Here is a 16,719-nt window from a genome sequence, read left to right on the forward strand (position 1 = left end):
GAAGCAAGAAACAGACTTCTACTTTAGTATTTCTTAAAATAGGTTTAAAATACTTAAAGTTTAATTTAAATAGATCGAGTAATTCAAGTAAATACATGTAGTATATGCGTTTTGGTATTTATTTAGTCCTTATAAATTTGTTTCACTCTGTACTCAGAGACCCAAAACATTGCTATCCAAAGGGAGGAGGTTAGAAAGGTTTTAGTTTGGATCATGCAAGTCTAGAGATAAGGGTCTGTAGTGTTTTGTATAACATTTACAAAGTAAATGCCTATGAATCCCGTATTTATCTGCAGGGAATTGCGTGCATGGCTGTGGGTAAATGGTATTATGAAAATATACTTATATAATATTACTTATGGATCGATATAGTATACGATATGCCCTTAATTATGTAATAACATTTACTAAGTTCAAATCTTTCTTCTGAACTTCATCCAACTAGTACAAAAGTTTATATTTAAAAGAAAAGTTTTAATCTAAAAGTAAAAATTAAAACATGAGCTGTTTACAATGCCGAGACTTAAAAAAATATTACTAGTTTTTGAGAAACATATTAAATCACTAATTGTAACAACAAATAACTAAAAAGAGATTAAAGTGCGCCTTAACAACTTTACATATCTGCTTAGTTACAGAATCCTTGCTAACTACTAAAATAAATGCTATGGAAAGTTTAATTGATATTTTAGGTACTTCTAATTTGCTCAATAAGATGTTTTGCTGTCCAACCGATTTCGTGCCAATAATAAATTCTCTTGACAATATTTTTTTCAATATGAACTACTATAATGTAGTGTCAGAAACTACTTATTTTAATTTATAGTCTATAAGGGTTACTCAGAAATGGTTTTAGACCTATGACTGTTTATTGTTAAATAAATATTGAAACAAATTGTAAGAAATATGGGGCACAGCTTCGTTTTGCATCACTAATGAAGTATTTAATGATTCAGCCGCTGCAGACGGAACCGCACGGGAGTGTTCCGGTATTTAACAAGCACATCGTAATTGACCTAAGTCAAAGTTCAATTATTAAATTATTAATTATAATTCTGGTTCACGCGTACTAAAAATAAAAACACCTAGATGTATTTTACTTACGAATAGACAGAAATTACCTATAAGCTTTATAATTTGACGGAATAACTGGTTAAATATTGCGTATATGAACTCGGAGATTGCCACTTAAAAAACAATTTCCATCCTGTTGTTCTACAACTGATGAGATACAGAAATTGTTGGATGATTCAAGAAAACTGTAGATCTTACAGATAAAATAAGCTTTTGGAAATCCAATATAGTACTCGTCCCTTCACAAAGAAATTGCAGCCAGATTAGGTCTCGACGGCTTAACTTCATAAACTTTCAGCTTTACAACGTTTCTATGACAACAAACAAGAACTTCTCGCCTGGAGGGACATGTCAGAACGTTTCATCATCCTTTGAATTTGTTTCTGTCACTTTTGAGTGCATTGACAAAATCTCATCTCAGTCCTGCTTGGTTTTGAAGGAAGATCTTACACTAAACTATCGGGGGCACAGAATGACGTTATTAGCCAATTTATGCTTTACTGTTTACTCTATAATCACGTTTTACAAAATGGCAGTTATTTAGCTCAAATTTAAATAAGGTTGTGCTTACTTAATCCGAAATAAAACAGTCAAAAGCGTTCAAGAGTCAGAACTCAAAGGTCTGAGCTGAAATACACAACAATAAAAATCATCTATCATAAAAATCTGCAAAATGGAAAAGATTGCATAGAAAACTACTATTTTAGAAATGAGTTGTATGTTTATTAAAATTAATTCATAATCTATTATTTTAAATCAAATTTAATTTATTCTATACATACGTCGCCATGTGATAAGCTGATTGCTGAAGTAGAAATACAGTGTATATTTATTGTAAAATCGACTGAAGGGGTATTTTAAGTCCTTTACTGCAATTCAATTAAGTTTTTTTTTCAATTCTAACCACGTGATGGGTACATGGTAATTTTATCATTGCCAAAGTCGATAAAATTGCTAAGGACTATTTTTTATATAATTATAAATTCCAGCAATTTTGTTTGTATCAGAATATAAATAAACCTACAGTTTTGTTACAGTGTGGGAATTTAACAATGATACCAAATCAAACTTGTTACGGCTTTTTTCAACGCAGGTAATATTAAAAACATTCAGCTATTCTAACAATAACTCCCCACATCAGAATTGTTTTGGCAGTATGAACACACAGCAACAATGCCACCGCACATTCCAGAGCACAACTGTAGGCAGTTTACGACACTTTTCCTCTTTAATAACGAGTGTTTACTGCCTCTCCGCCTCAACAGTAATACACTCCGTATCTCGTGATGTGTTGTTACACTGTTTGTTTAAACACACAGCAACAATGTCACCGCACATTTCAGAGCACAACTGTAGGCAGTTTACGACACTCTTCCTCTTTAATAACGAGTGTTTACTTGCCTCTCCGCGTCAATGGTAATACACTCCGATGTGTTGTTACACTGTTTGTTCTCCATCAGTGTTTTCACTGTTATTTATTAAATGTTATATATTATATTTTAATTTATTAGCACTATTTATTTATGTTCGCTCTTATCAATCTTATAATTTCGTTAGCTAGTTGATTGCTTGTTCCTGTTGCACAGAGAGTTTTTATAAATATTTTTTCCTTTACGTAATTATTTATTATTCTACTTTTGTTGATATCTACCTATACTTTAGTTGTTTTTTATTGTTTTTTTATGTAAAGTACAATTTATTTGAATCAATTTTCTGAGTTGTTTCCATACTTGAGTAATTATTGTTGTTTGTTAATCTTTATTTTTATTTTTTGTTATGTTTTGGATATTTATAACTTGTTATATCTTTGGATACTTATTATTTATTATCAAATTTTTGTATACCTATTTTGTTACTTTATGTAGATTTTTCATCTGATTGTATTAATTTTATTTTCCGCTGTATTCTACCATCTATGCTTGTCTTTGTAAATTGGCTGCTGCCGTTGGAAATAAATAAATAAATAAATAAAAAACAACGATTTTGTGATTGGTTTTATCTTCCTAAAGCTTTATTGATTTAATCCTAATTCCTGAGTCACTATCAATTCCCCAAAGATTTTTGTAGAGGACAATTTTCACCCCTCTTGTTGGTTCTCCCTCCTCAAGAAGATCACCAAATTCATCCCTCAGTGCCATCTCCTTCAGTTTCTCCATGAACAGTTCCTTACGTGTACGTGGCACCCTTTGTCGTGATATACCTTCTGCCCATTGCTCCAACAAAAGGTACGGCCTCCAAAAAAATCTCATGCAGCTGCTTGACGAGCTCATGGAGCGAGCTTGAATGTCATATTTCCGAGTGAGATGCTTAGAGTGTTCCTCAACCAGATATACTGGAGCAATCACTGCAAATTTTATTTTCATGGAATAAATAATTCCACATCTTCCGTCAAAGATTATTCAGTGTGCTTTGTTAGAACTTACACCTAGCACTTGTTAGTACTTGTTGCTTTAATAATTATTATTTCTATTCTTTTTATTTGAATAGTTGTATTTTTTTGTTTTCATTATAATTATGCTAAACTATTTTACATACTTGTCTAATATATGCTATATTAGACAAGTTCCACATTGTCTAATATAACCGGAATAAACTTTTGCTTCTCAAATTTATTTTGTTTCTAAGCATTAGATCTAAAGAATTACATTTAAATACATTTGGATTTGATACAAAATATTACTCATTTTCAGTCATAGAATAAGATTTCATAAAGCAAAAAAAGTTTCCAGAGATACTGCCAATTCTTCCAACTGAGTTTTCTAAATAAAGTTCAATTTTTATCAGAATCGAGTGTTAATTTAAGTTAACAAACCCCTCACGTTTTAATATACAATTAATATATAAGATCAGTGGATGTTCATGTATTTTGGATTGCCGTGTCCTTTGTAAACATAAAAATATGAATTTTCGAATAAAGTATGATTACAAACTTTTAAATTTAAATGAAATTAATTCAGTATTACTCTTTTTAAATATTTTTATTGTGATATTTTAATGTAAAATCACGTGCATTGTATTCTTGTTTTAAAACACAAAAAAAGTTAAAATAATTTTACATTATTTTAATCATAACCTGTACGGATAGTGATATTATATTATATTTTTATTGAAATTTTGCAAAAATGTTTTGCATGTTACTTCACCAATTAAAATTTATAATTATATATTAAAGAAATTATATTGTCACTGTTTCAACAGTTTTTACATAGTAGTTTCAAATATGAAATTTAGAGATATTAATTTCATCTTTAAGATAACTTGTGAAAGTGGGATTCTCAAACTGATTAAAGAGTTATTAAACAAGATCGTTACCAGGCAGACTCCCACACCAAAAGAATTACTCAATCAGACAAAACTGCATGACGTAATTGGAAGTTTACAAAATGGAAGTGTCAAACCCGTTCCGAGAAATTTTATTTTTAAATGCAATATTTTCTCTTCCTTTTCTAATTTACTTCGTCTGTCATAGCTCATTCAACAGTTGGAATAAAACTACCGAAACTGGCATTTTTTTATATTATCATTCTCATTCTCACCCCTTCCTTTATAATTTCCCTACAATCATACTCATTCCTGTATGAACATTAGGAGTGGAAGTACTCGAAATTGCAGCTTTTATCTTATTAACTTCACCTGTTCTCTCTGTTTCTCACTTCGTTTCCTCCATATTCATGGCTCTTTTAATTAAATAGTAGAAGTAAAACTACACGATTTTGCTGAGATAATTTTCTTACCCTTAGTAATTTTCTTCCTTTCTCATTTCCCTATCTTAATACTCATGGCTCAATCAAGAAATCTGCAGCAATTCTATTGCTTTTTAAGAATTTTATTGTAAAACGAAATGGACACATTATTTACATAAAATGACATTATTAATAGTAATAATAACGTTCATTAGACCAAAATTTTACAACTGTAATGACTCTTTTCAAACATAAAAACTTACATTACTTATTCTATATCAAAACCAGGAGGTTTCATTGTTGCTAATGCTTTTAAAATGTCATAAACCTTCACCCAAGTAGTCAGTAAAACGCGCCGTTTGAATTTGTAAAAGCCGCTTTTACCTTTAGCTTTTAATTTTTATATTATATTATAAAATTGAATATATAAGTAGGTACCCATCATAAATGTAATTTAAATAAACCCTCATGCATAGTTTGTAGTTTATGCAATTAAGATAATTTGATTAGATTTGAGAAATAAATAGTTGTGGAAATAATAAGTATAATAAATAGATAAAAGGAGAGAAATACAGTAAATTGTACGCTAATCGCATTCATCATAAAATAGTTCATTACAATATTAAAGAGGGCGTTCTTATTTTTATGACTCACGAACATGTAAGAGAAAACTTGGAGTAATTTGATGAAAAGTAAAAGGTGTAAATAGTAATTATTAAATGAAATTAATTTAAAGCTATACGCCTACTGGTATAAGTTACTCTTATACTTTAGGTACTGGTATAGGTACTCTCATAGGTTAGGTTCCGGTATAGGTTACTCTCACAGGTTAGGTACCGGTGTAGGTTACTCTCACAGGTTAGATACCGGTATAGGTTACTCTCACAGGTTAGGTACCGGTATAGGTTACTCTCACAGGTTAGATACCGGTATAGGTTACTCTCACAGGTTAGATACCGGTATAGGTTACTCTCACAGGTTAGGTACCGGTATAGGTTACTCTCACAGGTTAGGTACCGGTATAGGTTACTCTCACAGGTTAGGTACGGTATAGGTTACTCTCACAGGTTAGGTACCGGTGTAGGTTACTCTCACAGGTTAGATACCGTATAGGTTACTCTCACAGGTTAGGTACCGGTATAGGTTACTCTCACAGGTTAGATACCGGGTATAGATTACTCTCACAGATTAGATACCGGTATAGGTTACTCTCACAGGTTAGATACCGGTATAGGTTATCCTTAAAATTACTGATACTCATTTCACATACCGTAAAGTTATTCTAATTTTATATTTGACCATGTATACGTTGTGATTAATTAATATTTATAATTATATTAGCGTACGTGTAAATCAGTAAGTACCATTTATAATGTCCTGAACGTAATGTCTGCCACCTGTAACAAAACTTTACGTCTCAGTTGCGATCAGAGCGCTCTTTGCGCATGTAATTAGCGTATCATAACCATCTAGAGTGTTCCGTTATCGGTGTAACATATCGTCTACCAACGAATTGAGAGTGCCGTTGCCCGAGCGGTCTACTACTTCGCGTCGGAGTAACAGATAGCGCAGGTACAAATTCTGTCTTTGAATGTAGCACTTTTTATAATTACGAAAGACTTGCACTGTATTGACTCTCCTCGCACAAGCTAATGGCCCATGACGAGAGGCAGAATAAGGCCTCATATTTTGTCGGCCTCTATTAAGTGATGTGATCTCGGTGTATCTTACTTTTCAATTGTATTGAAAGCCATACTGTCGTTGTTTCTCTATACAGTTGGGTGTTTTGTGAACATCGTAGTTAGAGTTCTGTTATGGTACGCGGATAAAACAGAGTAAATATAATATAATATGTCTTTAAAAATAAAATTATGACATCTATAAGAAAACTTAAATAGCTCTTTAGTACGATTCATAGGAATAATTTAAATTTTTAACTGTTGAATATTTCCAGTATACAGGTATTTAAAACCTCAACTTTAAGCAAAGTTATTACCATAATTGTACCAGAGTATGGCCAATGAGAATGAAATCTACGCATCTCGCCTGTCAGAATCTCTGCGAGGAAACGACCTTTCCCAGCAAATCCACTGTCAGTAATCCTGTAATCCTATCGCAGCAGATATTTGGATTGTGTTTGGAAATATCTGCAATGATTGGTTGTCATATTTTTGGTATTCGATCCTTTATTTTTCATGATAATGCATGTTATTCTATTTTTATAATCAATATATTTACCGATACTATTCCTAGTTTAACTCATACATATTACAGAACGTAGCCAGTTAAATTTCACTACAATGATTAATTACATTTGGTAATACCAAATTTAGGGAAAATTCTTAGCTTGATTACTGTTACAATGTACCATTTATCAATACCTTTACAAATAATAAAAACTGTTTTGAAAAGTTCAAGTTACTTAATTTAAATAATAAACGTTATACAAGGACGAAAGAAGGAAGTAATCAGGAGTTCCAGGTCAGGAGATACACAAATAATTTCTCGGTTCACGGCTTTAGCGAGAGAATTAGCATAAAATGTGCCTCCGAGAAACATTCCATCTAAATGTGGATCAGCGCAGAATGGTTTTATGAATTATTGTTTGTATTTCACAATATGAGTTTATCCAAATTTATTTGGAGTAAGCGGTTGAATTAAATTATATTAATTTATAAATATAGAATTTATGAACTCGTCCGTCGTTGAATCAGGACGTACTAGAGTAAAGATATTGATGTTCTAAATCAAAACATGGACAGAGATTTGTATCTAGTCTTTGTCTAAAACGTTTATTTTTAAACAGTTCGTTAAATTGGGAAACTCTCTAAGATGATAGAATTACCTGGTATTCCCATAATTATGCTTTAAAAAGAAACTTGTCGATACAAAAAATGGAATTTGCCCTTTTTATCGGGTTTGAAATGATAATATATAATGTCAAACATGCTAACGATAAAAAAAAATGCAGAAACGTGGGGCTACACTCTCCACAAAAGTGAAATTTGACACACATCCCACCAATAATCAAACAAGAATATTACACAACAAAAATATTCTGCATAGTTTTAGTACTCGTTGTTTTTCACAGAACCTTCATCTTCAAACCGAAGTTTACATATCGTATGATAACAATGGTTATTGTGAATTGCCCTTTGAATTTTAAAGGTTTCCATCTTCTTATTGAAAGGAAAGCATACGGCATCTGCTTTGAAATAGATGGTCCTTACATTTCAGATTAAAATATACGTATTGAGGATAGCCAAATTGTTAGGAATGTATATTCTGTCTTGTTCACATCTCATTGCTTTGGCAAGATATCTTTAACATAGGTGCATATAATAAAAGAATAATAATATTGATTTCTAATAGCAATTCTTATTAATTCCATTAGAAATTCATATTTGGTAATTATTAAATATTATATATTTCGGAATTAGTCTTATTAGCAATTAACTTTTCGAATAGTAATTGTTATTACATCATGATGATTTGAACAAGAATTTTACCTTTAGTGAAACCTTTTTTAGATTTGAATAATAATGTATATTTGCATTATGTTTGTTCACAGTAGCAATTAACAAAATGTTATTTCACTTTTAAGTAAATTATAAGATAATTTATTTGGTGGCATAACTGCTTAAAGTATTACTTACAACAACTCAGAGAATGCAACTTAAATAACAATGTCTATTCAGTTATTGTACAACTGATGAGATACAGAAATGTTATATGATTCAAGGAAACTGTAGATCTTACGGATAAAATAATCTTTTCAAGATCCAATATAGAGCTCATCCCTTCACAAAGAAATTGCAGCCAGATTAGGTCTCGACGGCTTAACTTCATAAACTTTCAGCTTTACAACGTTTTCTATGACAACAAACAAGAACTTCTCGCCTGGAGGGACATGTAAGAACGTTTTCGTCGTCACTTGAATTTGTTTCTGTCACTTTTGACTGTGTGCCGAAGGCACGATAGTTAGTTATCAGGTGGTCAGATAGACATAGTTGTCTTGCATGATAGAGGGCGCTACTGACGCCGGTTATCAAAGGTCGGGGGAGTCGCTCAAAAGACGAGCGCAGTTGTTCCGGTGGCTCCGTGGCTATATGGGTGAGATCCTTCCAATAGTTCTTAGGACTTAATTTGGTTAATTTTAGGGGAATTATACTATGGTGCTTTTTTACAGTAGATGCTATTACCATTTATAAATGTGGTGCACCTTAGTTGCTGTCTGAATAGGATCACGATAGTTATAAAACCGGGGGGATTAGATTGAATTAAATTATATTTTCTAAACTAAAACATCTATCAAAGCTGGCTGTCTCTGCACCTTGAGGGGTGTCCACCTCGACCTCGGGCTCCTAAAGCTTAAATTAGTTGGTGAATTGCAAAATGGCGCGGTCAAATTATTTATTAACTGAGACACGAATTAATTTTTCGTTCACGCACGTGCTTAGAAACGTTGCAGATGGTAGCAGAGCGATAACCTCAAGGTGTGGATCAGTCTGTGATAGATTTTTGTTTTAAAATTAAATAAGGTAAATTAATATTATTTTGCATTATCATTTAATTCATTTGTAATGTTCTAAATTCACTAGTATAGGATGGCAAGCCTCGTGGGTTCATGCAGGAGGAAACGGGTTCAATCGGCAGACCTGATCGGGCATGAAATTAGTGATTAGCCTGTTAGTTATCATGAATTAGAAAGTAATTTGGTCTGTCCGTTTGTACGTCTTTCCGGTATCCTTAGCGTTTAACAAAAGATTGAATTGGCCGATTTGGGTATTTATAGTGTAAAGTTCATTAAATAAAGGGTGTTCATTAATAACTAAAACAAAGAAATGGGATCATAGCATGTTGCATAGTATTCGAATTGTACCTGGATTATTGAATCGAATAAGTTGGAAAATTTATTAATTTATAAGTCTAAATTGGAGCATGTTAGTTTTATGTTAGATGGAAAATATTTAATATTATTAAACGGGAGAGAGAAATTGTTTAGGAAGGGAAAAACATTACCATGAAGGGAAATTAGCATGTCATACTTGATTTCAACATAAATAACTGTTATTTAAAATTCTGTTAAATAAGATAATATTAAGATATTAATTAGAAGGATTATATGCAGGATTTGTTTATTTTGAATATTAGTTAAGAGGTACAATAGTACAATATTCTCACTTTATATTTTCATTACTTGAGAGGTCCACCTAATATTTATTGTTCGCAGTCAAACTTAAAGTCTTAAATAATAACTTATTAACCCCTAGGGTAAAGGTAATTATAAAAGTAACATTTTTACTTGATTTCAGTAATTAATTAAGTACTCTTAAATTAAAGACTTATTGGTTGGAAATGTAGTGTTATTAGAGGATGTTGGTTAAAAAGTCAATTCATTAAAATTCTAACTTACATTATTGCTCATACCATACAGAAATTGTTTTAATACATTGTATATATTGTATTAAATTTTAGAATATATATCTTAAAATTATATTGGTGAGTAATAACATGAATTTTCCTCTTCTAAATTAAATTTCATGTGTTACAAATAGGTACATGGAACTACTGCAGTGTTTAATACATAGGGTGTAATTAAGGTTCACATATAAATACATGTGTAAGGAATAAATAAATAACGAAACTATCAACCGAGGAAAAGGGCTGTGACCTCAAACCTTATCACTAGAGCTCAGCTGATTGACTGATAACACAGTCCCTTGGTTAGTGATAGTGAACTAGGGTTATTCATTCATAAAATACAACATATTATATTAGATGCTTAGCATACACGTGGTCAACAATTGTTGTAAGAAATTCATAAATATTAAAATCACCAATTTTAATTTAATAGTAATTAATAGTAACTTGGTCAATAACCTGAACTTAATTAGTAATTAATTTTAAGTTCTAAAACAGCATTAATAAATAACATAAGAAAGCTTTTATAGTTGTGTAATTTTTATTGCGTTTGATTAAAGTGAGTATCATATGACCCGGATAAGAGGTTTCGCTTAAATAAATAAATGTCCTCTATAAAACAATTTTTGAACAAATAATTCTAGGTGTCCATAAATCTTTACTGTACAAACTGGATTTTTATTGTAATAGTTGGCACCAGTTATAAACTACGTATAATTAAATCTTACACTAATTTTCAAACTTTACCTTGAATACCATACTATTTTATATAAAAAAATAATGAATGTGTTTTTTACTTGGCGACTCTCACTTAAAACGGCTTATGAATTTCCCACATTCCTTAGAAATTAATATCTGTCCTATTATTACCATGGGAGGTTTCACAGTTTCTAATCTTAAAAAAAAACATTAAGATAAATCAAACAATAATTCCGAATAATCAAGTTATTTTAGTTTCAATAGGCACAAACGATATTCTGCAAAACAAAGCTATGCAACAGTTAAGAGATCAATACCGATCGCTTATCAGGCTAATAAGAATTAAATATAGTCCGTCTAAAATCCTCTTAATGAAAGTGCCTTTATCCCTAGAATTAAATCTTGGTAGTTTGCACCTGAACGCAATTAACAGTTTCAACTCATACTTGTCCACATTCAAAAGTCATGAAATACGATTAGTCGACATTAATCCTGTGGTAACTCAGGGCTATACTAGGGGGACAGGCAACCTAAAATATTTTGAATTGCAATATTTTAATGGGAAACCAGATTTATTACATTTGAATGGGCAGGGATACGCGGTTCTTTTTCAAATAATTAGGGAGGCCTTAGAGAGTTAAACAAAATGTCACATACAACTTTGCCCGGTAGAATCGTCTGTATTGAGCTCAGGGGTAGGCCATCCGCAACTATCATATTATTGTTATTGTTATTGTTATTTGATCTATAGTTGTTTTTGGGAATCTGTGTGCTTTGGTATTAATATGTCGTCTGACGAAGATATCCAAATTTCTGATGAAAGTCTGAATTGGATTTTACAAACTTGATAGGGATCAACTCAAGATACAGTGTGACAAATTCAAATTAGCTAGTGGGACGGTCCGGCAGATGAGGGCTGCGCTATCGGATTTTGTAAAATCGCAAAAGAAAATTGATTCGGAGTGGGTTCCGTCTAGTAGCCGAATCAATGACGGTATGGGACTTAACTTAATATCTGGAAACAATTTCGAAGAGGAACGGTCTGATGTTACCAAAGTAAATGTGGACGTAAACGAACGGGAAACCCCAGGTAGTATTAAAAATAACGGTCTTACAGAAAATCAAAATGATGATAAGGAATCGAATCAACAGAAACCCTCGGTTAATGGTATTGCAGTGCCAACAAAATCATCCAACGCCGCGTTAGGAGACCCAATGTCTTTGATTCTTCAGCTGCAACAATCAACAATGGAAGTTATAAAGCAGACAGCTGACAGTTTTAATAGGAACCTAGCTACGGCATTAAATCCTCCTCCACCGTATAGTCAGGATGGTTCAAGTTCAGTTTTTGAGGGATGTTGTTGCCGCCTTACCTTATAATTCCGGTGGAGATCCGCATAAAATACTTAAATTTCTTTCGCAAATCTTCCAAATCTTTAATTTGAAGATAACTTCAGATCAAAGCGTAATTTTGAATATTTTACCCAAAACTGAAGGGCGGTCTGCGAAACATTTTTCACGAAGCGGTAACTCAAAAATTAGACTGGCCACAGCTTTAGAAAATTAATCATAAGAGCATTCTTCCCTGGAAGATTACTTCGGGAGGCAATAAGTCGGCATGTGTACAGGACTCAACGCCAACAAGAGCGGTTTACCGATTTTGTAGATGATATCCGAGCTATGTGTGCTATCTTAACTCCGGAAGCCGAGGATCATGATATTTTTGAAATAATAATGGGAAGCAAAATTTTGCCTGATACACGAGCTTGTTTTGCGGGACTGCCTACTCCGTCACACCTACAGAATTTGATAGAAATGGGTTCCACTATCGATGGTATTAGGGAATTTAATGTTCAGCAAACCCCTACTCGGCCTAATGCAAACTACACCTTGTACCCGTATAGAAAAAAGTAGTGAGTCATATAACTCAAACTGGCCTCGGGACAGTAGATATGGTAATCTTTCGGGCCGTAATGGTAGCTCCGGTAACAGGGGATGGTTACAACACAGACGGGGGGCGGATAATAACGCCGGACCCAGTGATACAGGAACAAGTGCCCAGTACTCGGGTCGCCCAAATCATGTGGTTGCAGAGGTAAATAATAGCACGAGAAGAACTTACTCACACACCAATCCTACACGAAGAGAGATTGCAGGCACTCCGGTGGGTCAGCAAGCAACAGACAGGGAGTACTCGGAACGAACACGGTATCATGGTGACAGGCGAGTACCTTGGAGTGGTCGTGGAGGCAATACTGGTGGAAGTTCTCATAATTATCGGGAAAATAATAATTTAAACAACTCAAGGGGACGTTGGTAGGCAGGCCCTACGCCCCCTTTAAAGCTTTGTCCGTGGTAAGACCTGCCAATGCCTTTAAAACTGGGGTTCCCAAGTCAGACTTGATGTATATTCCAATGCAATTTGGGAGAGTTACCTTATTCGGTCTCCTTGACACAGGTTCATCTAGAACCATAATAAGTGCCAGTGCGCTAAAACAGTTGAGCAACGAAAAAGGGTGTTCTGAAAGGAATAAAGCCCACAGATTGTACCGGTTATCATCGCAAATGGCCAGCCGATAAATTTCATAGATGAGAGTTATATTCATTTCAAAATAAATTACTGTTCATGGACCTTTCCTTTTTTAGTAGCCGAGGAATTGCCTGTTTCAATTATTTTAGGGTTTAACTTTATGCAAGCTTCGGGTATGATTATAAACACGGTAAGGAAAACAGTGACATTTAATTTTAATACCTCATTGGTTTTAGCAAATTTGGAAGCCAAGGTCGTGGACGATTCGAACCCTAAAGGACCAAGTTTTGGTGAATCTCTTAATCAGTCTCAGATAAATGAATTGAAACATATAATCAGTAGCTACCCAAATACGATTACCAAGACACTAGGAAGGACAAAATTAATTGAGTACAACATTAGAGTAACGTCAAATCAGTTGGTAAGGACTAGACCCTATCAGTAATGCGCCTCCGAAGCAAATGTTGGTAGAAAAACACGTAAATCGTTACTTGAACAGGGTGTAATTAGACCATCAAATTCACCATACAGCAGTCCAGCTTTTTTAGTTCCAAAAAAGAACGGTTCGCAAAGATTAGTAGTAAATTACCGGGGAATTAACAAAATAATTGAGTTAGAATCAACACACCTATGCCTACTATTGAAAGCCGCCTTTCCAGTACCTCGGAAAATCTTCTTGGTATTCTACCATGGATTTAGTGAACGCATATAATCAGGTTCCCTTACAGGAGGCCTCAAAAAAATATACCGCCTTCGTGACAAGTACGGGACAGTTTGAATGGAATTATGTTCCTTTCGGTTTAGCATCGGGGAGCATGGTTCTGGCGAATTTATTAAATAAGGTGCTTGGCGACTTAAAGTTTCAGTTTGTGTTCACATATTTTGACGATATTTTTAATCTACAGTGATACATTTGAGGATCATTTAAAGCACATAAAACTGGTTTTGGATCGTTTGCGAGAGGCGGGACTCACTGTTAGCCCAGACAAAATGGTATTGGCCACTCAAAAAATTGAATTTTTGGGACACGTTTTTCAGCCAAATAAAGTTTCCATTAGTAATGAAAGAATTGAGCCCATAGAAAACTACCCAAGAACCCAAAAATTTAAAGCAATTAAGTAGATTCTTAGGTATGTGCTCCTTTTATGCAAGATACATTAAAGATTTTTCTAGCATCGCTCAACCATTAAATGAATTGAAGAAAAAAAGGGGTTAACTTTGTTTGGGGTCCACACCAAAAAGTAGCTTTTTAACACATTGAAACAGCGATTAACATCTGGGGCAGTGTTGAGACTACCTAATTTTGACATACCGTTTACGCTGCAAACAGACGCATCAGGTTCAGCAGCCCTAGGAGCCGTATTGTCTCAGCGTATTGAGGGTAGTTTGGCCCCAATAGCATTTGGCAAGCCGACCACTTAAATCAACATGAGCGACATTATAGTACCTTTGAATTAGAAGCTCTCGCGGTAGTATTTGCCCCTTAACAAATTTCGACCTTATCTAGAACATTCGGAATTTGACTCTTTATACAGACAATAGTGCACTCAGCTGGTTATTAAATCATCCTAGACAAATTGGCAAAAATTGCACGATGGGTTACATTCATAAATGCATTTAAATTTACGGTGCATCACATTAAAGGCAAGGACAATGTTGTGGCGGATTGCTTATCAAGAATATTTGAACATAAAAATGATGAACAGATAATTCCATCTACTTCAAAAGAGCAATCACCTCATTCGGTATTTCTTTTGTTATGGGATACCCGAAGCATTTAAGGATGTTAAGGAGCATCAAAGGGGACGACTTAAACATTAATAGCATAATTCGGCAGGTTCAAAGTCGTACGCCGCCACCTAATTATTTTCTTCGTGACGGAATTTTAATGTATCGAGCACCTAATCATACACGACCTCGTATTGTAATTCCGGAAAAAATTGATTCCAATGCTATTTAAAGTATATCACTGCTCGCCAACGTCTGCTCATTTGGGGATTTTCAAAAAACATGGTCTAGAGTATCCAAGTATTTTCATGGGGATCAGCTGGCGTCAGCGTTATAACGGGTATGGTGAAATCTTGCGTGGAATGTCAGCGTTGTAAACAGGCTCAAAAACACGCGTGTGGGTCATCTTGCGTCCGAAGTCTACTCTGGTACCTTTTGAACGTATATTTATCGATTTCATAGGACCACTCCCACGTTCAAAAGAGGGAACAAATGGCTTTTAACGGTGGTAGATGGCTTTTCCAAATATTGTATAATGCTTCCCGCAAGGACAAACTGTACTGCTAAGACAGCCGTCAGCTTAATGGAAAAGGGAGTTTTCACGTACTTTGGATTCCCAAATATCGATTGTTTCCGATTCATGGTAGTTGTTTTAGGTCAGAAATGTTCCAGGGCATGTGCCGATCACTCGGGATACAGCACGTACGAACAACGGTTTATTATCCGCAGCCATCACATGCCGAGAGAGTTAACAAAAATATCAAGGTAGCTCTCCGGGTTTTTCATCAAAAGGACCATTCAGAATGGGACCGTAATTTACATTTATTTCAAATCGCGTTTAACTCTGCTGAACATGCTAGCACTGGATTTTCACCTGCCAAAACTGTATTTTTGGGATAACAGCATTAGAAATCACTTGGGAGAATATTTGGAATTTAGATGATTGCTGCAGTTAGATGATAATCAAACTAATAATCGAGGCGCGTTGGGCCCAGGCTTTTGAAAACCTTAAAATTTCTCATCAAAAGATAGCCTCAAGGTACAATATCAACAGGAAACCTGCTGCCTTCAAGGTTGGTGACACGGTAAATGTACCGGTTAATCAATATTAGTCAGGCAGCGAAAAACATATCGGCTAAACTAAAACCCGTTATGGTCCCGGCCCCTTATTATTACACGTTTCACGTCTCCGGTGACAGTTTCCCTGAGCGACCCTAAAAGTAAAGAAATTCGAGTGAGAAATGCCCAGTATCTCGCAATTAAAGCCATTTTCAGGTAAAATTTAAATAAATCGGAAAGTTAATACTATAAATAACCAGTTAGCTTGAGAGGCGGGGGATGGTCCCTCAAGGTGCCAAAGAGAGACTTTGTGATACTATATATTAAGAATACACTTACATTTGAAAATATACATCTACTACAGATCGTCCTCAATGCGGGAGGCTTTTTTCGACGCAATTGTCAATAAGATCTGGGTTTGCGAAGCCTTGATCACTTCTGCGTTTTGAGGCTGACTGCGTTGAGAGATGGTTGGAAACACACACACACATATACGAGGGAGGGTTATCCAAATCTGGCTAT

The sequence above is a fragment of the Homalodisca vitripennis genome, chromosome 6, assembly GCF_021130785.1.
Source record: "Homalodisca vitripennis isolate AUS2020 chromosome 6, UT_GWSS_2.1, whole genome shotgun sequence".
Lineage (NCBI taxonomy): Eukaryota > Metazoa > Arthropoda > Insecta > Hemiptera > Cicadellidae > Homalodisca > Homalodisca vitripennis.